The sequence below is a fragment of the Mytilus californianus genome, unplaced genomic scaffold, assembly GCF_021869535.1.
Source record: "Mytilus californianus isolate M0D057914Y unplaced genomic scaffold, xbMytCali1.0.p SCAF_15, whole genome shotgun sequence".
Lineage (NCBI taxonomy): Eukaryota > Metazoa > Mollusca > Bivalvia > Mytilida > Mytilidae > Mytilus > Mytilus californianus.
In genome coordinates this window covers 3,173,698-3,198,551 of record NW_026262637.1, presented here as the reverse complement: position 1 = coordinate 3,198,551, position 24,854 = coordinate 3,173,698, and the positions used below count along the sequence as shown (strand labels likewise).

At 32.7% G+C, this 24,854-nt stretch overlaps 1 protein-coding gene and 1 long non-coding RNA gene across 4 annotated transcripts in view; both read right to left on the bottom strand.

The window, feature by feature from the left end:
• Window positions 1–24,854, bottom strand: part of LOC127725216 (uncharacterized) — a 153,933-nt gene that overhangs the window by 39,013 nt on the left and 90,066 nt on the right. The window lies entirely within an intron of this gene.
• LOC127725218 (uncharacterized) lies at window positions 110–5,952 on the bottom strand. Its single transcript, XR_007992869.1, has 3 exons — window positions 5,837–5,952; window positions 555–631; window positions 110–154 (listed from the first exon to the last, which is right to left on the bottom strand). It is a non-coding gene; the product is annotated as an uncharacterized LOC127725218 (long non-coding RNA).

The window sequence follows — 24,854 nt, the reverse complement described above, 5'->3', positions numbered from 1 at the left end:
GATATTATACTTGATTTTCGCAGCTTTTTTATTACTTTCGCCAAAGTTCAACGTTAATTTCCAAGTAAGTGTAACCAGGTTGTTTTGGTCGTATAATAAAATAAACACCTCAGGATCAATGGATTCGTTTTATTGTGTAATATAAGAAATGACCCTGCAATACAAATACAAATAATAAATACAAAGAAAGATACCTCTATTCATTCTAGGTGACAATACCTAAAATACAATACTCAAATACTTCCTACTGGACAACTATGGTTTTCCATGTTATTTACTTACAAATCTATTTACATAGAATGTTAATCATGAGAAATATTGTTCTCATCATAAATTACACATCTTAACATTTAACATATTGTATTCTACCAAATATTCTTCTGATAGTCATTTATGGGTCATTCCATTCAAATAACTAACAACATTGAATTAGTACACATAAAGCAAAGCGTACAGTAACATAACACATAAGCTTATTAAAACAAATATTATAGCCATGCTCAAGACAAATGTTAAGCACAAAAACACACATATAAACAGAATACACAACCTACCATGTATGAGGTACATAGGTCCTGTATTTACAATATGGAATCTTCTACATGATATACGAACAGTATGGTTCAAATATCTGTAATAAAAATATTATCATAACTATTTGTGTTTATAGTTTACGTATCAAATTATCAAATCATTTAATAGTTTAAAATATGTCTTAACATACAAATTACTATTTTATATCTTTACTATTACTTCTTTTCACTAAACTGAGTAATTCATATAATTTTACTGTTTATGGCTTAAATACTTACAAAATGATTTGTTTGACTGTGTCAATTTAGTTAAACTGATTTAAACAATATTTAATATACTTTTATATGTTTTAATCTATTTTATACACCTTTTACTCTGAAATCATTCATTCTGACCATTCATACCAAGTCATCTATACAATCTATTCATATCAGTATTTTAGTATGAATGTGACATATTAAGTAGAGAAAACTGACCTGATAATGGAATCAAAGATGTCCACAAATATAAATTTATCAAAGCAATCAACACACAACTATACAATTCAAAGTATGAGTAAATTCTGACCTAACAATAGAATTTCCCTCCAAAATGACCATATGACTAAATTAGCCAATTATCACAAAGAAGAAAAAGTTTCACAATACAAACTAGTAAAACCCAGAGAGTAAACAAATAACCAATATATCAAAACTCACTGAGCCATGTAAAAATCATACAATGAACATAACCAGTGGAGCATGACTAGAAACTAACTCACTAAATACTTAGAATTAAAAATAGTACACTCATCAAATATATAGTATCACAATATCAAAGTATAATACAAAAGTAAAAATATCCAAATTAACACACTACCACATACTCCCCGCTGCAGGAAAAAAATGACGTCCCGTCATTTATCAGTATGTGTAGATGTCTTCAAAATATCTAAAATAGTGCGTGCTGCTTCACTCTTCATATCCACAAAAAGATCAGACTGTACCAGATCAGTAATGCAATCAATCTTCTGTTTCCACTCACTCTTAACACTAACTGCTGACTTAGATATATCATAATCACCTGATGTATACCAAGCGGGTGGTTTTCTAGATCTAGTTGAGCGTCTGACAGGAACATTATCTGAATCATCTGACTCTAGTGAAATATCTGCCTCAGGTGTATCATCCTGTTGGCCATCACTTTCCTCTACTGGAGCGCTTTCTATGTGTACAGATTCCTCCTGCTCAGCCTGTGTAGCAGTATGGGCGTCCCCATGCGGATCTGTAGTTTCTACAGCTTCCCTGTTGTTATCTTCGAGCTGTGTTTCATCAACATCTGGATCAATTGACTCTTCAGTGATGATTCTATCACTGTCCAAATATCCATCTGAGTTGACAATGAAATGGTTTTGAGAATCAGACTCGTCTTCTGATGTGGTATCAGAATCTGAACCTTCTTCTGGTTTGTCCTGTTTCTTCAGTGAGTGTTTAATATGATCTTTTGTGGATTTATGAAGTGATGTTTTCTTGTCACAGATCAATCCAATGGGTAAAAGTAGGTTTCTATGTAATGTTCGTGTTCTTCCTGTTCCATTTTCCCTTCTTACAGTATAAACTGGTATATCTGTGTTTGGCTGAGTCATGACTTTGTATGGTTCTTCTTCCCATTTGTCAGACAATTTATGTTTTCCATCAAATGCAAGGATTCGGACCAAAACTTTATCTCCAATGCTGATATTAGCTCCTCGGACCTTGGTATCATACATCTGTTTTTGTTTTTCTCTGGCCTTTTTGGCAGCCTCTTCAGCAAGTTGGTATGCCTTTGATAAACGCTCCTTCAATTCCTTAATGTAATTTGTTGAAGGCTCAAAGTCATCCTTCCTTAATCCAAAAACAACATCAATTTGAAGTCTCGGATTACGACCAAACATCAGTAAATAAGGTGACTGACCAGTAGACTCGTATCTAGTGCAGTTGTATGCATGTACCAAAGGTCCAATGTATTGTTTCCAGTTGACTTTCTGGTGATTTTCCAAAGATCCAAGGATGTTTAACAAAGTTCTATTGAATCTTTCTGTCATACCGTTACCGATAGGGTGATAGCTTGTTGTTCTTGACTTTTTCATTCCTGTTAATTTACAAAGTTCTTTTATTACTTTTCTTTCAAAATTTGCTCCTTGATCTGAATGAAGTCTTTGTGGAATTCCATAATGTACAATATAGTTGTTAAATAAAACATCTGCGGTGGTTTTGGCAGTCTGATTACGAGTTGGAATGGCTTGTGCATATCTTGTGTAGTGATCGGTTATGACAAGTATGTTCTGATATCCTCCTTTTGATGGTTCCAACGTTAAATAGTCTATAGCAACAAGTTCCATTGGCGTTGAAGTAGTGATACTTACTAATGGCGCTCTTTGTTTCGTTGTTGTTTTTCTCCTTATACAGCGATGAGAGTGTTCTTTCTTTTCCAGGATGTCCCATATCATTATGCATAGCTTCCAATACAGTTGATGCATAAGTAATAGGCAGAACTAATTGCTTCCTTATTTTTCCATCTATAGTTGTTTCTCTGTATAGGATGTTATCAATCAATCTAAGATGTTGAAATTGGCGCATAAATGGACTAGGTCCTATTTCTTTAATTCTAGGTTTTCTATTCTGGTGGACAAATTCAATCCATGGTCTGATGTCTGGATCCATAGTTTGTGCTTTTTCCCAGTCAATAATATTTCCTAGATTGGTTCCTCTGTTGTCTATATCCTCAATCACTACATCAGGTGAAATAGCTGAACTCTCAATATAAGCTGGTGGTAATGCTTTTCGACAAATAGCTTTGATGGATTCAAGCGGTATATTACATCTGTCGTTGCAATCTGTATCAGCAAGAAGACGACTTAGAGCATCTGCGTCTGCATTAGCCTTCCCTGGTCTATAGAGTATATCAAAATCAAATGCTGATAATGCAGCTAACCATCTATGTCCTGTTGCATCAAGTTTTGCAGATGTTAATACATAAGTAAGAGGATTGTTGTCAGTCATGATGGTAAATTTCGTTCCGTATAAGTAATCCTTGAATTTATCTGATACTGCCCATTTCAGTGCCAGAAATTCCCTCTTATGTGTAGCATAGTTCTTTTCAGCTTTAGATAAACTGCGACTGGCATGGCTAATCACTCTTTTGAGTCCATTCTGTTCTTGCTATAAAACAGCACCAAGAGCGTCTCCAGATGCGTCTGTATGAAGTTCATACGGTTTAGAACCATCTGCGTAGCCAAGTATAGGTGCTGATATGAGTTTTTCCTTCAGTTGTTCAAATGCTCTTTCTTGTTCATTTCCCCATTTCCATAATTTCTTTGTTTTAGTCTTGTTTTTCTGTCCTTTCTTTGTTGGTGTAGGCATTAACTCTGTTAATGGTTTTGATATCTTACTAAACTGGTGAATGAAACGACGGTAATATCCAACAAATCCTAAAAATCGACGAATGTCTTCTGGTGTAGATGGTTTTGGCAAAGATGTTACTACTTCTGTCTTTTGTTTATCTATTTGAATTCCTTCTTCAGATACTATGTGACCAACATATTTAACCTTTCGCTTGAAGAATTCGCATTTTCCTGGTGCTAATTTTAAATTTGCTTCTCTAATTTTGTCAAAAACTAATTTTATGTTGTGAAGATGTTCTTCGTAAGATTTTCCAAAAATGATGATATCGTCGATGAATATGCAACATATCTTTAAATTCAAATCGCCTAAAATTTTCTCCATGAGTCTTTGATAAGTTGCTGGTGAATTTGTTAGTCCAAACGGAAGACGGTTATACTCATAAGAACCCAGTGGTCCTACAGTGAACGCAGTTCTTTCCTTATGTTTTTCTTTGATCTCGACTTGATAATATCCCAACTTCATGTCGACAACGGAAAAGAGCTTGCTGCCAGCTAAACAATCTAATAATTCCTCTATCCTTGGCAAAGCATAACTATCTTTTCTTGTCTTTAAATTAATTTGGCGGTAATCAATGCATAGTCTGAGAGATCCATCCTTTTTCTTAACAAGTACCACGTTAGATGCATATGGTGAATGAGATGGTCTTATGATTCTATTGTTGAGAAGTTGGCGTAAATGTGAACGAACTTCATCATACATTGCGGTTGGAATTCTGCGGTATCTCTGTTTGAATTGTCTTTCATTTTCGTCAATTAAATCTATTCGGTGTTGCACCCTATCGGTATGTCCTACATCACCATCACCTTTTGAGAAAATATCTTGAAATGAATTTATCATATCTTTTCCTTCTTGAAATTGTTCATCTGTCAAATTACTTTGCATGATATCCTTGACTTTTTCTGTAATAGGTATATCATCAGTGTTTTCGTCCTTTGGTATATCTTCAATAGTGACTGGTTGAAGTTCGCAAACTATAGCTTTAGGTGGAATGGCTATTGTACTAGTTGTTACATTTGCTATCTTAATTTTCAATATATTGTTGTTGTTATATCTGTATTGATGTATTGCTGGCTCTATATCTAAATCTTGTATATGATGATCAGATACTAATGTTGTTTGTAGTAAACAAGCTGTAGGCTTAAACGGTATTTCCTTGACGCAATATCCTTCAATAATTTTCTGGGTATTTGGAGGTATTATAATCTTTTGTATTTCTGCAGATCTTACTAAAGCTAATCTGTTTTTGTTCTTTGTAAGTTGTTTTTCTTGTAGTGATATAGTCCTGAATGTAAGATACCAAGGTGTAGTTAACTGTGCATTCTGTAAAAATCTATCTCCATGCTGTTGTTTAAGTTCTGACATCAAGGTTTCAAGTATATTAGTTCCAAGTAGTAAAGGTACATGCTGGTTATATTGACTATCTGGTATAACAAGTATCGGATAAGTTCTGTTAATGTTGTTTTTAGTTGTTATTCTTGCTTCGATAAATCCTAAATATGGTAATTGAGTTCCTCCTGCACATTCAATATTCAAAAGTTTATGTAATTCCTGAAGTTCTAATGAGCTTTTTAGGTAACAACTCAAAATAACATTTATAATATTCAATACCAATATCAATACACGATTGTCTCTGTGGTATAATACTATATGTTTACTTCAAATGACAAAGCCTATTTCATGTTATTATATTACAACTGTTCTGTCAAATCTCTATCCACAGCAAATAATCAAATTCTTCATTTGTTTATACCATGAAAATTTTCAATTTCTAAACCAAATCTTTAATAAATTTCTATGACAATGTCAACATCATGTACAAACACAAACACAAGACGTACAAACATACATATAACATACAAATAATGATGATAAACACCTACAGTTAGCTGGTTTTTTTCCAAAAAAAATGTCTCAATCCAATTCACGTTTCCTTCACCAGATGTTGAACCGGAAGTTACGAACAGCTGTGTAGTAGTTACGCAATCCACAAATGAAAATAATTACAATTAAAATTCGAATTATCCACACAATAAGTCGTTGGGCGCCATCTGTAACCAGGTTGTTTTGGTCGTATAATAAAATAAACACCTCAGGACCAATGGATTCGTTTTATTGTGTAATATAAGAAATGACCCTGCAATACAAATACAAAAAATAAATACAAAGAAAGATACCTCTATTCATTCTAGGTGACAATACCTAAAATACAATACTCAAATACTTCCTACTGGACAACTATGGTTTTCCATGTTATTTACTTACAAATCTATTTACATAGAATGTTAATCATGAGAAATATTGTTCTCATCATAAATTACACATCTTAACATTTAACATATTGTATTCTACCAAATATTCTTCTGATAGTCATTTATGGGTCATTCCATTCAAATTACTAACAACATTGAATTAGTACACATAAAGCAAAGCGTACAGTAACATAACACAATACGCTTATTAAAACAAATATTATAGCCATGCTCAAGACAAATGTTAAGCACAAAAACACACATATAAACAGAATACACAACCTACCATGTATGAGGTACATAGGTCCTGTATTTACAATATGGAATCTTCTACATGATATACGAACAGTATGGTTCAAATATCTGTAATAAAAATATTATCATAACTATTTGTGTTTATAGTTTACGTATCAAATTATCAAATCATTTAATAGTTTAAAATATGTCTTAACATACAAATTACTATTTTATATCTTTACTATTACTTCTTTTCACTAAACTGAGTAATTCATATAATTTTACTGTTTATGGCTTAAATACTTACAAAATGATTTGTTTGACTGTGTCAATTTAGTTAAACTGTTTTAACCATATTTAATATACTTTTATATGTTTTAATCTATTTTATACACCTTTTACTCTGAAATCGTTCATTCTGACCATTCATACCAAATCATCTATACAATCTATTCATATCAGTATTTAAGTATGAATGTGACATATTAAGTAGAGAAAACTGACCTGATAATCGAATCAAAGATGTCCACAAATATAAATATATCAAAGCAAACAACACACAACTATACAATTCAAAGTATGAGTAAATTCTGACCTAACAATAGAATTTCCCTCCAAAATGACCATATGACTAAATTAGCCAATTATCACAAAGAAGAAAAAGTTTCACAATACAAACTAGTAAAACCCAGAGAGTAAACAAATAACCAATATATCAAAACTCACTGAGCCATGTAAAAAATCATACAATGAACATAACCAGTGGAGCATGACTAGAAACTAACTCACTAAATACTTAGAATTAAAAATATTACACTCATCAAATATATAGTATCACAATATCAAAGTATAATACAAAAGTAAAAATATCCAAATTAACACACTACCACATAAGTAAAGAGTAATCTTGGATGATCTTCTGAAGGTCAAGTCTACTACTAACACATATTTATTCTATTATTAAACTAGTTCTTGTTACTTTAAATTTGTCAAAAATTTCCATCATTTCGTATGGTATTACACAGTAATCAACGAAACTTAAAACGTGAGCTGATACATAAGCACAGCTTTTTTTTTTTTACAAAACTAACAATTCTAAACTCGTATAACTAGATACAAACTAGATATATATATAGATTGCCTAACAATGTAATTTTAACACACTATTTAGTATGTAAATATAAGAATGTTTAAAATATTTACAAAATGATGAAAATAAACGCAATATTTCGCTAGACTAACTAGCTTTATCAAGCGTGCATCTATCCAGGTGAAATCGGATGTAGATGATAAGAAACTTTTGCAGCTCAATGTATATGTTGCACTTGAATTTAGCTGCCTTGAAAATAATACATAATTTGGATGAAGTTCAAGATTTTTACAAAATTGGTAGTTGAAGTTAGCAACGTCCATTGGCCAATATTACAGGATAAAAAGGACGATGCTGTGTACTAAATTATTCTTTATCTTTCCTTTTCTCATCTTTTTCGTTAAGACCATCAGGTTCTAAAGTGTGGAGTTGGTGGATCCAAAAATTTTCTCTTCTCCTTCTCGCCGTGGTGTCCCACTCGGTGTTGACTTCTATTATTTGGAAAGTAACATTATCAAAAGAATGTTTCGTTGAACGAAGATGTCTTGTGAGAGGACAGTTTTTGTTGGTTTTGTACCATGAACGATGGTTATTGAGCTGAATATTAAATTTGTCCATTGTTTCTCCCACATACTGAATGCCACAAGTGTCACATGTTAATATATAAATTGAGTTCTCCGTTTTACAGTTGGAATTTGAGTAGATGGTATAATTTTGTTTAGTAACGGAGCTGATGAAAGAACTGCTTGTGAGGATACAATAACAACATCATTGATAGCGCTTTCGAAAAAGCAAACTAAACTAGTCGCCAAGAACTTCTAGAGTACAAAGATAAGAATAAAGCAGCTAACAGAACACCTCTTGTACTCACTTACCATCCTGATTTTAAAAATGTGTCTTCCATTGTTCAGAAGCATTGGAAAATTATAGTAAATGATTTAAATCTTAAAAAAGTATTTTCCTCACCACCAGTCATGGCCTTCAGAAGACCTAAAAACATCCGTGACAAATAAGTGACCTCTGTATTAGCAAAGCAGCCTACTTCATCTCCCGGTTGCTACAAACAATGTGGTCGAAGGAACTACTTGTGTTGTAAAGCTGCCAATACAAGCAGTTCTTTCATCAGCTCCGTTACTAAACAAAATTATACCATCTACTCAAATTCCAACTGTAAAACGGAGAACTCAATTTATATATTAACATGTGACACTTGTGGCATTCAGTATGTGGGAGAAACAATGGACAAATTTAATATTCAGCTCAATAACCATCGTTCATGGTACAAAACCAACGAAAACTGTCCTCTCACAAGACATCTTCGTTCAACGAAACATTCTTTGGATAATGTTACTTTCCAAATAATAGAAGTCAACACCGAGTGGGACACCACGGCGAGAAGGAGAAGAGAAAATTTTTGGATCCACCAACTCCACACTTTAGAACCTGATGGTCTTAACGAAAAAGATGAGAAAAGATACAGGAAAGATAAAGAATAATTTAGTACACAGCATCGTCCTTTTTATCCTGTAATATTGGCCAATGGACGTTGCTAACTTCAACTACCAATTTTGTAAAAATCTTGAACTTCATCCAAATTATGTATTATTTTCAAGGCAGCTAAATTCAAGTGCAACATATACATTGAGCTGCAAAAGTTTCTTATCATCTACATCCGATTTTACCTGGATAGATGCACGCTTGATAAAGCTAGTTAGTCTACCGAAATATTGCGTTTATTTTCATCATTTTGTAAATATTTTAAACATTCTTATATTTACATACTAAATAGTGTGTTAAAATTACATTGTTAGGCAATCTATAATTTTATTTGTTTAATTGAATTAATCTCTGTACTGATTAATACACACTCCCATAGATTTGTATGTCATGTGCTGCTATTTATAGGCACTTATATATATATATATATAAATCTAAATTGTTAACAATGTTTAAACCTATGATTTCGTTGGATAAAAACCGCAATTTTTATACGTGTGCATGTAAAACAAATTTCGTTGTAGAAGTGTCTGAATACAGCACAAACAACATTTTCCAAAAGACCAAAAGAGTGAAAAAGTATATTTTAACAAAACGCATTTGACTAACAGGTCGAACAACTGATGTTCTTAATCCCTGCTGACTGCCATTAGCGATTGCCAAATAAATTGATTACAAGATGTAACAAAATGGATCTTAATATAAATTAAGTACTAAACAGAAAACAATAAACTTGCGGCAAAGATGTTATACTCCAAACATGAGGTGCAAATATTTGTACACCATATCCGGATTTCGACAATAAATGTCTCTTCAGTGATGTTATGGATCGAAACGGTATTTGGAAGACCATATAATTAACCTGAATTTAGGATAGACTCTTGAATTTTAAAGAGTCAAAATAGGATGAACGATATATGTTTATAGTAAATATACAGTCCGCCAAAAGTTAAGCACCACCTATATATATGATACCTTATAAATTTTATAAAAGTATTGCTTAATCGTATGTTTTGTTTTTAAATGATAACAATAAGCATACACAATATTGTGTATCAATTTTGTGCAATAATAAGTTCATTTAAGCCTGTTAAACGGCTTTTAATTAACACCGTCGTGGTCAGTGTGGAAAACAGGTTTGGGTACATTCAAACTTTCCACTATAAGTTACCTGCACAGATAAAATTAGCACTTTCTAGCAAGTTTATCTGTGATGGCAAGACGTAAGTTATCTGAAGCTGAAAGATGGCAAGCTGTTGGCATGTCAACTGCAGGTATGAGCACAAGAACAATTGGTGACCATTTTAACGTCAATCATACACTCATCGTTCGACTTTTACGACGTCAAAGAGACACAGGAAGTGTAAATGACAGACCTCGATCTGGAAGACCACGTAAAACGTCAATTCGTAGTGACAGATTGTTGATTCGCACCGCAAGGGCTCATCCATTTACACCTGCAACTCATGATCAGTTACGACAGCAAAGGCCACTAGGTGGAAGGATAAGTGTTCGAAGTGTTATCCGTAGGCTCCATAACGCTAACCTGCGAGCACGTAGAGTTGTACGACGTCCACATCTGTTACCAAGGCATCGACAAATTCGTATGCAGTGGGCCTATGACCATCTTCTTTGGAACATTCGAAATTGGCGGAAAATCCATTGGTCTGACGAAAGTCGATTTCTTTTACGGCCCGTAGACGGGCGTATGCGCGTTTGGCGAGAACGCAATACAGCCCATAACGAAAGGAACATTTTCCCAACTCATGCTTTTGGTGCAGGTGGTATTACGCTGTGGGGATGTTTTTCGTTAAATTGTAAACTTGATATGCATGTCTTACAAGGGAATATGAATGGTCAGATTAACAGAGACTTAGTGCTACGTGACATCGTTGTTCCACATTTCGATGGCCATCCACTTGCTGATCGTCTCCTGTACATGGACGATAATGCAAGACCACACAGAGCAAGAATTGTGACAGCGTATAAGCAGCATGAGTCAATTGACAGTATCTTTTGGCCAGCCATGTCCCCGGATATGAACCCAATTGAGCATGCGTGGGATGGAATTGGACGAAATCTTAACCGCCGGAACCCACCTTGTCAAAATCTCGAAGAGTTACGCGCAGCAATAGTAATCGAATGGCAGAGATTTCCACTAGCAAATCTGAGACGCCTTGTCCACAGTATGAGACGCCGTGTAAGAGAACTTTACCGGAAGCGGGGCGGATACACATCATATTGATGCAAAATTTCATGTGAACATTACCAGTAGCCTTTTACTTTATGCTATGATAATTGTGTACAAATTAAATGTTGATAAACAATAAAATTCTTTTGTCAAAGTGAAACTTTATTCTTGCCTTAACACTTTGCAATTTTGACAGTATTTCAAACATAAATTTAGAGTGCCAAAATTTTCAAAAATCTGTTTTAAAACTTGACATAAATTTTGTTTACGATTCATACCTTAACAAAAGTATGGCACTTTTTAGCTCACTTTTGAGTTTGTTTGATTAAAAGGTGTTGTAAAATATCATAGGTGTAAAATATAGGGTGGTGCTTAACTTTTGTCGGACTGTTTATATAGACTGTTCAGTCCACTAAATTTATTAGTTGTTCATAATTTGAACTCGCTGTTATCGCTTTTAGTGGGGATACACACAAGAGTATACGACAGTAGATAGATTTCGTCGTCTATTGCGTGACTTTTTAACTGATCCTGATTGAGTCTAACATTCTAATAGTATTTTTCCACGGATGAAATAATTCTTGTGAGTTTCAGCATGAACATCGGCAGTAGTGATCTCCTTCACCTTTTGTGACTCCATTTCTGTATATACGATTCCGCTGAATTCAAATTTAAAGGATTTTTGTTTTTTAAATAAGTTCATATCTTCCATACAAATTGTAACAATCCAATATTATTATTCATATACAGGCGTATGCAATAGTAAAAAAGGTTTAATCACTCTAAAATACAAAAAATCGAGAATTTGTTGTCTCTGTCAAAATAAGAACGTTTGAACTTGGCGCATGCGTATCAGCGTATTATATGATTAATCGCTCCTTTATGGCGATAAGTACAAATATACAAATAATATTACAGAAAGGCCACGTTTGGTGATTGACATAAGTGTACAATGTAATAATTCGAATTCTTTTATTGAACAACTCCATATCGAGGCAGCCAAATATAAATACGACAATAACTCTTCTCAATCCATATAGCATGTATGGAGTAGACATTAGAAGTAGTAATATCAAAATTAAAGTAATAATAAAGAAATGCAGTATATTTGCACATGGGAAAACGATCAACCAGAGACTAATAGCGTGAATGTAAGCAACCATATGTCACTATGCGGGCCTTCAATAATGAGCAAAACGTATGCAATTTCGTATAATAAGTACGTTATCATTTTTAAATCTTTATAATCCAGTCTGGATTAAAAAATGACACTTTACCAATTTGTTGCATCTGAAGTGCTTTTCGGGATTTACCTTCATCATGATAAAGATACGTGAGAGTTATTTGATCAAATTAATAACCAAATCGATATTGGCCAAATTTGCCTGATAGAGTTGTATTTTTGTTTTTAAATAAATTCTAAATTAACCAACTGAGAATATAATTGCAAAATAAAGGCAACAGTAGTATACCGCTGTTCGAAATTCATAAATCGATTGAGAAAAAAACAAATCCGGGTTACAAGCTAAAACTGAGGGAAACACATCAAATATAAGAGGAGAACTACGACACAACAGAAACACAACATTAAAATGTTACACACACAGACACGAACTATAATATAACAATGGCCATTTTCCTGACTTGGTACAGGACATTTTAAGAAAAAATGGTAGGTTGAACCTGGTTTTGTGGCTAGCCAAACCTCGCACTTTTAAGGCAATGTTAAATATATTATATTATAAATCATGAAAGTAGCGATGCACAAACTACTGATCAAGCTTACATCTACCACGAATGTCCAGTTGATGGAAAACACTGGCAGCCCAGACAATGACAAGCATATGGGAATGGAAACAATTGAAAACGAAAAACCTCAAAGCTAAGTGAGACCAGGATCCTAACATATGGTGGACGTAATTTTATTGGCTTTATCACCTGTTGTGAAAATTAAATGTCCATTTGAGGTGTTACATAAAATGCACAAGAAGCTTGACAAATCCATAAATCAACTTTAATATCTTAAACAATGACCATCAAAGATAGTTGTTAGTCGATAGCCCGAAATACTGAGTCCCATTCCAATCAACTAGAAAAAGAACTTCAGGTTGCTTACACAGTCAGAGGTCAAAAGTGTTTCACCATACCGGCATATTCTATGTACAAACACTTTTTTTTATTAAAATTATCTTTAATGAATCCAAGCTGCTTGTGAAGTATAAATATAATTTACAATTCTATTGTTATGATAAAATGATACATAGTATTGGGAATGGAAACAGGGAATGTGTCAAAGAGAAAGCAACCCGACAAAGAGCGGGAAACAATCCAATGCCACCTATTGTTCTTCAACGCAGCGAGAAAGCCCCGCAACCGGAATCGGGCTTCAGCTGGCCCCTTAACAATAGTGTATACCAGTTCAGCGAAATGGACGCCACACTAAACTCTGAAACAAACAAATGAACAAGCATACAAAAAAAATATAAAATTTGTAGCAGTAGAATTTGAGATATTTTACAGTTTATGGGGATGTAGAGTCGTCAAAAGTTGTAAAGATGGCCCTTTTAATGAATTGATATAACAAATATCAAGTCTCGATAATATCTTAGGGCTTAAAAATCAACATATAAGGATTAGGTGAGTCCGAATATATCATGAATAACGAAGTAACAATTTATTGTCTATAACATTATAAAAATCATAGTATTTGTGGTACTAAACGCAGCATATAATCATTGTAACGAGTATTGACGTCGATACGGCTCAAATACAAAATAAACTGGTAGTGTAGTACATGTACATGCATTCAATGAAATTGTATTTATAAACTTGATAAATATTACAGTAGTGTATTTAATCGATATGGCTTCACTAGAACAATTTGAGGAACTAAATACCTCTATTATGGTTGTTGATAAGAACATTTTAATGTAACCTGGCAAGTATGACACTTGAGGTAAAAACAGATGCTGATGGCCTCACTGTTAAGTTTGAAACCTCACAAAAAGAAATAAATACTCTTAGACATGATTTTACAGACCTTGCAATAGGTGACGTGTCTAATATAGATTTACAGTTACAGGATTAAGAAAACGATAAGCTTGTAAAACAAAAGATAAAGTTTCAGCGGCAAATTAATGACCTTAAAGCAAAGGCCATATTGTCCGAAAAGCACGACAGGATGTATAATACACTAATTTATGGTATAGACGGCAGCAATCCAGATGAGAACGTCTATGCAACAACACGAAAACTATATCAGAAGGTTCGCTAATGGACGCTCGATAAACCAATACCATACCGATTGTAAATGCGCATTTAGTTCCAACACATGGAAAAGGCCCAAAGCCTATCCTACTTCGTTTTCTTCATTTTGGGGATAACCAACTTATTATGTCCAAAGCCTATAACTGGAAAGGAACATAAAGTACGCTTATTAGATGACCTGACTGTTTATGAGAAGGAGGAACGATTCTTGCACTCTCACAATGCATTCAAAATAAGAAAAAAAGGCACAAATTGCAAACACGAATTCGTGCTAAAGGGGCCCTTATGACCAGGCATGGGATAATGCAAATTTGTAATTGTAATGCATGGTAATGCATTACATTTTTCCAAGTAATTGCATGTAATGTGTAATTCAGCAATTTTAGCATTACATGTAATTGTAATTTAATGCATTACTTAAGCAAAAAGTTGTGTAATTTCATGCATTACATTGCATTACATGGCATTACTTTTTTTCTGACACTATATATATATATATATCTTTTAACAGATTGTTTGATATTTAACAAAAGCAGAATATAAGATTTCTTGATTAACTAAATTATCATTTGAGTATTGATTTTCTATTTAATTTTCACACTTTACCCACTTGTACTTAATCATAAAGAATGGGATTATCATTCTCTTACTTAGTTTTTTATTAGCTCACCTGGCCCGAAGGGCCAAGTGAGCTTTTCTCATCACTTGGCGTCCGTCGTCCGTCGTCCGTCGTCCGTCGTCGTTAGCTTTTTACAAAAATCTTCTCCTCTGAAACCACTTGGCCAAATTTAACCAAACTTGGCCACAATCATCATTAGGGTATCTAGTTTAAAAAATGTGTCCGATGATTCCGCCAACCAACCAAGATGGCCGCCATGGCTAAACATAGAACATAGGGGTAAAATGTAGATTTTAGCTTATATCTCTAAAACCAAAGCATTTAGAGTAAATCTGACCAGGGTAAAACTGATTATCAGGTCAAGATCTATCTGCCCTGAAATTTTTACACAAATCTGACAACCTGTTGTTGGGTTGCTGCCCCTGAATTGGTAATTTTAAGGAAATTTTGCAGTTTTTGGTTATTATCTTGAATATTATTATAGATAGAGATAAACTGTAAACAGCAATAATATTCAGCAAAGTAAGATCTACAAATAAGTTGTCATGACCAAAATTGTCCGTCGACCCCTTTAGGAGTTATTGCCCTTTATAGTCAATTTTTAACAATTTTTTGTAAATTTTTGTAATCTCTGAAACTACTGAGACAAATTTAACCATACTTGGCCAAAATCATTATTAGGGTATCTTGTTTAAAAAAATTGTCTGATGACCCCACCTTCAAACCATCATGGCCGACTTGGTTAAAAATAGAACAATGGGGTAAAATGCAGTTTTTGGTTTATATCTCTGAAACTAAAGCATTTAGAGAAAATCTGACAGGTGGCAAAAATGTTCATCAGATTTAGAGTTATCTGCCCTGAAATTTTCAGACCAATCCGACAACCCGTTGTTGGGTTGCTGCCCCTCAGTTAGTAATTTTACAAAAATTTTGCAGTTTTTTTATATTATCTTAGATATCATTATAATATCTAATATCTAATACTATTAATTATGATTTTAAACTTATTTTACATGATTTCCAAAGCATCAGTAAATACAGGTGAGCGACACAGGCTCTTGAGAGCCTCTAGTTTCATTTTATTTCATATATGTTCTTGCATAAAAACATTGATATTTGAAAAGCATTTCTGTAAAAGTGTTCCATTGTTGTCAAAAGATCAGAGAGTACCTTGTCATAATTAAATAACAGATAATTGAACATTGTCATAAAACACTAATTAGTTTGTTTTACAATCAACAACATTTGGTCATAAATTAAGATCTGTGTTTATTTTATAATTAGGAAATAATTTCTCAGTAAATATTTTGATTGAAATTTAAAAAAAAACAAAAACAAATGTATAATAAAAGAAAAGTTAAACATTAAGTTAAAATGAAGATTAAACTTCATCTCTGTCACTTCTTTTTAGAGAAACACAGAGATGTATTATATATTGAAACTTTAAAATCAAAGATAGAAGAGCAACCAACTTTGGTAAGTTTTGTGAAACAGTCAGGTAGTCCGAAATATCACTAGGATTATCCTAAGCAAAAGGAGGCTACAGATGCATTAATTCAGTATATTGCTGGTGATTTACTTCTGTTTGCTACATTTGATAGCCAAAACTTCAAGAACGTTGTTAAAAACTTGACCAAAAATTTAACATTCTAAGCAGAAAACATCTCTCGTCTAAACTTATTCATACTAAAGCCAAGGATATGCTAGAATCTTTTGTGATTTCATGTTGTTTTTCAAAATGCGTGATTTTTCTTTTCACTTGATAATAAAATTTACAAATGTAATGTGTAATTCAATGCATTACTTTGCAAAAGTAATTGTAATTTAATGCATTACTCTGATAAATGCATGTAATTGTAATTGTAATTTAATGCACGGTTTTGTCAAAATAATTGTAATGTAATGCATTACATTGCAATGTAATTCGCCCCATGCCTGCTTATGACATTAGAGACCTGATTTATAAATAAGAAATTTAATACTTACAAACTGTAATTACAATTATCATTATATTAATGAAAACGTTATACTTCGTTCCTATATTTTATTCTGTTATATCGTAATATCATTCCCCCTTACATTTGCTTGATTATGCTTATTTGTTCTCGATTGCTTAATTTTGTGCCACTATAGATAAATATATGTTAATGTCTGTCAGTACACGAAAAAAAATAACAAAAACAAAAACCAAAGACAGCAGCAGACGACACCTTGTCGTCTCCATCTTTCAAAATTACAATGATAAACGTAAATTAACAAATGACTACTAGCAGTTTACTGACATGGCATTACATTTTTTACATAATTAGTAAATCTAACTTCTTCCAATATTTTAGTATATCGTTATTGCTTTTTAAATTCCCTAATGAATAGACAAAATTTATCACATTCTTCCGTTTTCTGATCAGATAAAAAGTATTATTTATAAGTTGAATGACCAATTATAGTACTAGGTATAGCGTATTAAGTCAAATTCATTGTTTACTATAATACATTTATCGTTTCGTTTTCCCATGATCAGGAGAGCAGTTCCTACAAGCTTTTAACAAAATCTTTCTAAATGCGGAGATCTTTATTTTTCCTGATTACATCTCTTCTTTACTTCGTACTTTATTTGGCCTTTTTAACTTTTTTGTATTCGAGGGTCACTGATGAGTCTTTTAATTTGTTGACAAAACGCGCCTCTGGTGTATACATTTTTAATCCTGGTATCTATAAGGAGTGTATTGATAACCTTTCCGAATAAGACTATACAAATGATCAATGAGTTAACATGAATGTTATCTAAATTTACCGGCCCTTTGAAATATCACCGTTAAATACTATGATGTGATGTCCCGGTTTAAAAACACTATAGTCTACAGAGAAAACCAAACTTCCCTAACAAAATCTTTGTATCTATGAAAGAATTCATTAAACATTTTTTTTATACAAGCAACAATTCAAATGTAAAAATAACAATCTTTACCTTAGTACGTCATGTGTGATTATAAACAGCACTGAAGGTATAATTTGCTAATACAACTTGTATGTGCAATTCAACTAAGGGGCGCTCGAAATACAACTCATTTGGTGACTGTTGATCAACTTAAATAGATATAAGAAGATGTGGTATGAGTGCCAACGAGACAACTCTCCATCCAAGTCACAAATTGTAAAAGTAAACCATTATAGGTCAAAGTACGGCCTTCAACACGGAGCCTTGGCTCATACCGAACAGCAAGCTATAAAGGGCTCTAAAAATAACTAGTGTAAAATCATTGAAGTTGAAATTTTGAAGTTCATAATTGTTAAAAAGCATTTGAATTATTCACCCTTTATACAAGTATTCACCATTATAATTACAAATACAGATCAATCAAAATGCAGCGATGTACTATAAAAACAATGGCCAACTAGAATATAGTTATCATGTGTTAGGAAGAAGCAAATCATACTTTGTAAACACAACGATGATTCAAACAAAAAAATTCTTGAACCTGAATCCATCAAGATGCTTGATAGTCTTATTGAATCACTGAATGCGACGAGTTACCGAATTTTACCCTCTATGAGTTACACGACGGATGTCAATAAAGGTACAGGAACTACTAAAACTTTAGTTTCACCTGAAAAAACGCAGTTTTGTTTTAAATGGGTTCTTGTTGCTTTCAATGTCTTGTGTTGTTTCAACAGTATGGAATGTAAAAAAATACACAATTGTTTCCATTTTATACGTTTACATTTTGTCAAGTTACAGGTAAGAACATTTTTGAGACCAATGGGTTCAGGAATATGCCGATGTTTTATGATTGGGGATTAGATAGGTGACAATTAGACATTCACAATTGTGTGATGCATTGTCCCAAGACATTTTATATTTACTTAGAGTACTAGATGGATAGATGGATAGATTATTACTTTATTCTCTGAAAATGAAGTACATGTTTGCTGAGAAACAAACAAACATACTGCTAAAAAAACTGGTTGCTCCCTTATTTTGGTGGCATTCTTATCGCTCCTCAATCTTCTGTTTTCTGTGTATTTTTAATGTTGAAGTAAATCTTTTTGTCATTTTTATTTTGGCAATGATGTTGACTGTTCTTCAACTCATGTTTTGTTTTATTACCCCTTTTGTTTACGACAATTGAGAATAAATTTAACCGGAGCTTTCAATGATTTGTAGTTTTTAAGAACTATTTATTGTTTGGCTAAACGTATCTTTTTCTTTTAGTCATAGTGTTTTCATTTTTACTATAATCGTCTTACATTTTTACCCCAAAAAAATTATTAGGATCATTCAAAGCACTTTTGCATTATCTTAAATTACGAGACAAGAATGAAATTGGTCGTGTGGTCTATAAACATGGAGAAATACCAAATAGAGTTAGAACCTTACTTTTTTTAACCATTCCTAATTTTATCAAAGCAAAGTTAAAAAAAAGATATGTTAGAAAAAAAGGAAAACAACACGTTATAAATTGCATGCGTCCGAAGCGCTTTTCTGTATTTACTTCATCAGGAACGCTCAAAGCCGAATATTGGAAAGCCAAGGATGTATAAGTACCTTAACAGATGAAGAGCTATATAACCAAAAAGGATCTAAAAAAATTAGAACTCATGTTAGTATTTAGCGGATGATACTCTCGGGACAAGCAGTCAACAAGCAGCGGTATTGAACCAGGGCTAGAAAAGAAAATTTCACTTTATTTATTTGATATGTGCGTCCGTACCATTTTTCTGGATATCCTTAAACAGAAAGGCTTAAACCTAAAAATTTGAAGCCAATAATGCACTAATGTTTTAATAAGTTGATGCTATATGACATTAGCTTCTTAATACTTTCTAACAATTTACAAAATAGCGCTAAATTTATTGTAAAAACCTCCGTCTATTGTTGAATACTCCGTGATGCTTCTAGACATACAAATCTTATTTTGGTCTTGAGTTACTGTTTCCTAGACTGATATCTAGCATCTACTTTCATTGATACAGAAAAAAAACTAAAGATTGATCGACATGAACCCAAACAAATTCTGGGCTGAACTCATATTATGCCCCGAAAGGATAAGTTTTGACTGCTTTATTAGTGGGACTCTAGTAGTGCCAATGAGGAGTGAACATCGAGTGCTAAGTCACTTCAGGTAATAATCATTAGCAAGAAAATGCTCCTGGAATGATGATAAACATATATTAAATGTTTATGATTAAGGAAATAAAATAAATAAATATAGTAATGTTTACATACCAGTGTACATAATTTCAATAAATATACTTATATTAGTTTAAAATGAAACGGAGACTACTAAAGATGTATTGACGTCGACAAAATCAAGACACGTGTTATACACAATAATTTAAAAGTCCCTCGATAGAAAAATATATAGAAATCGGGCTGAATTAATTCTCTGTTGATAAATGTAGAAACCATTAAGAAAAAATGTTCCTATTTCCTTAGTTGGATTAAATTAGATTGATGTGGCTATTCTTTTGATCATTTAGGTGTTCAGGTATCAAAGCCATATATATTCTAGACATTTGCATTTGAATTTTAGTGTTCCTGATGTAGTTTTGTCCATTAAAGCGCCTCGAATGCAACATGTTTTACATTAAGGATAAGTTTCAGCATGAACACTGCGACTGTAGTTATATATATATATATGTTAGCGAGCGACAATAAGTGAAATTCGACATAAAGCTTACATCCTAGGATATAGGTTGCACTTTGTAAATACAGCTCTCAAAACCACGCGTCTTTTGGGGAGATATATGATATTCATAGATATTTTGTTTTGTTTACGTAGTGGTTCCCAGATATGATCTCCATGTTTTATCTCATAGAGACATAACTTGGATATGTTACCAGCATAAAAACACATGGATAGCGCCAAAATTGAAATTTGAAGTAGACCCAGGATGAATGGAGGGGTAGTACAGAATTTTAGTATTAGTTTAAACTACTAGAAGTTCGGGGCATACAACTGTTGAAAATATGCCGCACAGCCCTATGTTTTGACCTTTGAATAAAATATCAGTGCATATCAACTTTCCATTCTAGGATATAATTTTTATCTTCCAAAAACATGTATTTTCGATGAAATATTCTAAATGGATAATATTTTTTAAATAAATTATATTCTAAATATTCATATACATTCATAGGTTGATAACTAAAGTAAAGGAGAATGATGAGGGAAATTTCAAAATTTATGTTGCTATAGAGATACTGTATGGTATTTTGGAAAAGACGCACAAAAAAACAGGTTATGACATATTAGACCATATGATAAAACAAAATAATTTTAGATTTGCAAAAATTCCCGTGATGACATATAACCAATTTTTTCTCTTTGCGAAAATTGTAAGAAAAGGCAAATAGGAAGGCAGTAGACCTTTTTTATCCAAATAGTTTAGCAGTAGAGAACAGGTTGATTAAATGGATTTCCAATAAAACCCAGATTGAAGATATTATAAGTTATCTACGTTCATATCCGTAGATATGGATATTTAAACACCCTGAAGTATCCAAGTACACCCTGAGGCGCAGCCGAAGGGTGTACAGGGTACTGAAGGGTGTTAAAATATCCATATCTACGGATATGAACGTAGATAACGAATTTATCCCCGGTCTTAGTCTAAATCTGGCGATTTTTAGAGAAATTCGACCACAAATTTAAACGTGAAAGCAACGTTTTTTTCATTTTTTAAATATCTTTTATTGAAATTTGGGAATTTGACATATTTTTAACGGGGTGTAGGGTACTACCTTTGGTAGAACCCTACAGGTAGACAAATATAAGACGTTTTTAAACTAGAGACAGAGAAACTGAAATGGGTCGAATTTGGCGCGCAATGTTGTGAGAGTTACATCATAAACGGTGTGACGTCAACGTGGGTCATTTACATAGCTAGGTCAGTAGTACCATTCATTGACAATGTGGCTGCATATTGATGCATTTACTAAAATGAGTGCAAATACTCGATATAATAAGATAAACTCGTTAGTGGATTAAATATTTAATTATACAGACATAATGGAAAATCTACAGAATTCGATATTTCATAAGGAACAACCATGGAACTAAGGAAAACGCGCGTGAAATTCCCCGATGTAATTGGTAGCAACGTCCGGGGATGTGGGTTAGCAACACCCAGGGGCTATGGGTTTTGTAACGACGTGCGTTAACCAATCAGAATCCTAGAAATATACTAAGCCGGGGATAAAAATGTATATATATGGTGTAACAAGAACACCTAACAAAATTTTGTAACAAAAGGGCTCTTACACCAGAATCTGCATAATAGGTGACTTTTAATTTAATTGATTTTTACAATTTTGAGTGCACCCCATATACTGCAAAGAGACAGTGGTAGTGAATTTACAGTTTAGAGTATATTGTTTAAATGTGCATGGAAATCTAAGTGTTGGAAAAACAGGTTCAAATGCAAGAAAACTGGAAATAAACACATCATTGATACCATGATTAAAATTTTGTACGTCAGATGCGCGTTTCATCTACTAAAGACTCATCAGTGACACTTGAATCATAAAAGTTAAAAAGATTAATGCCTGGACATATTTTTAAGTATTTACGCTTAATTCCTAAGAGTTAAGAGTAATGCCTAACATCAGTCAGGTAGTTGTCTTATAGCCTATGCGTTAGCTAGTTGCCAATGATTTAAGGTTAATGCCCAATTTCACTTATTGCCACTAACATACATATTTTATACGAACACTGATATGTCCAAATTGTCTAAGCCTGTTGCAATTTTATCCGAATTGTACTCGTCTTTGACATCATTTCCTTGGTCTTTATGTTTGTTGACTTTCGATAACCTCATTAGTTGGAGCTCGTCTGCATATTGCACTCAAACAGAAGTTTAAAGATTCAATTCAACCATCTCATTAACTTACTTTTATACTTAAATTCACCACTCGAAGAATCTTCTTACTGAGATTTACATTATTCTAAACATACTGGATGGATATGTATTATAACATGGTTTCAATATTCATATTATATAAAAGATTGTCTGTTAGACTTGAAAATAAATGTTAAGTTGTTCGGCATGTAATAATGGTTTACCTTCAGCTATATAATACTATTTACGCTAGTGACGTTAACGAAACGTCTTATATAATGTGTGAATTTCACTCAAAATTACATAAAATCCTTAGAGAGAGTATAACCGAATTTGGGTAAAAAAATCTTCAAATTTTTCCTGATGCTTTTTTGTCAAACAATTCAGTTTATCTTGGTATTCGATTCGTTACGCACACCAAAATGAACGTTTTTCGTCTTTAATAATTTTCACAGCAAAAGCTTCGTGTTAAAATAACGAGAAATGTGAATAAATAGCAGACAGTTAAAATCGGAAGTGTATATTTCATATATAAGCTTTTTTTGGTAAAACTATTGTGAATTTTGGTGAAAATTAACTGATTCAGATGTAAATTAAGCACATGGTCTATGTATAAATGTACACATGGCAGATGACATTTATCTGTATATTTTATTTTCTTATATTATACGGAAGTCCAATGTGCTCATATTGTTCTGCATTACTACTAGAAACAGTTACTGTTGCTGCACTTAGGGAACTGTAGCAGGATGAAAGTCTTGTTGCATGCAAATCTTCATACTGTGGATTCACATTTTGCTCAACAGCAATGTTTTGTTGTGGTTTGCGTTTTCTGAAATATTAAATCACGCTTCCTTAAACAAAAAGACAATTCATAACAATTTGTATCAGATCAAAACATTACTCAATATAGTCTTTTTACAAGCAAAAAAGTAGACTATAAATATTTTAATTAAGAGGATACACGAATGCATAGATGAAAAACGTAACATGACATTATTTTCACTAAAGTTATAGCAGTTAACAGTAAATTATCAATGAGTGGATTATTATGGTTAATTATGGACTTACCTATAAGTGTAACGTTTACGTATGAATATATATTTATTTATTTACCTTCTGTACAGATAACATACTGTAATGACAAATAGTGCTATCAAACACAAACCAATAACAGCTGCAATAATAACAGGTAATCTTACATTGTCATTTTCTACAAAATACAAATTTAAGGGACTTGAACTTTAATTTGAAATGATTTGGCCAAAATGTTGTTTTCTTATGTTGTTAAGGTGGTTTTAAGAAATATGATAATGAGCTATGTATCATCCGTCTTGTATTTTATCGTAGAGGTTGTCCAAGTTTCTTTTATTAAGGAATATTTTGGGCTAAATATGTGAAAGATATAAACACTGGTAAAACAGGAAAATGATAATAGATAATAAAATATCAATTTTAAAACTTAGTACGTCCGTAGCAATGTCTTGGATCAATCTTCATCGTGGCGGCTCAAACCCAATTAAATGAATGCCAAAGTTGCATACTTGAATACGCAAGGAGGTTTTGACAAAAAAAAACATGTAGAAATATAATAATATAACCATTAAGATCAACTTTGCCTGAGTAAGTATAGTTTCAAATTCTAATATGACATTCTTCATTTGCTTAGAAAACAAAGTAATGTTTTAATTCCAATAAAACATGGGCTGCACGTGATTGACTTCACAATTGAAATTGCAACGTTAGTTGTATTTTAAACAACGCTGGAGATCATAATGGACATTTGTGTTGCTCGCTAGGAAATGAAATAAAAACATTCTAAGAGTAAGTTTACATTTTTTTTTATCATGAAACGGTTGATTTTCTTTAACGTTTTGGCTTCATAAAATCAAAATGACTGCATTTC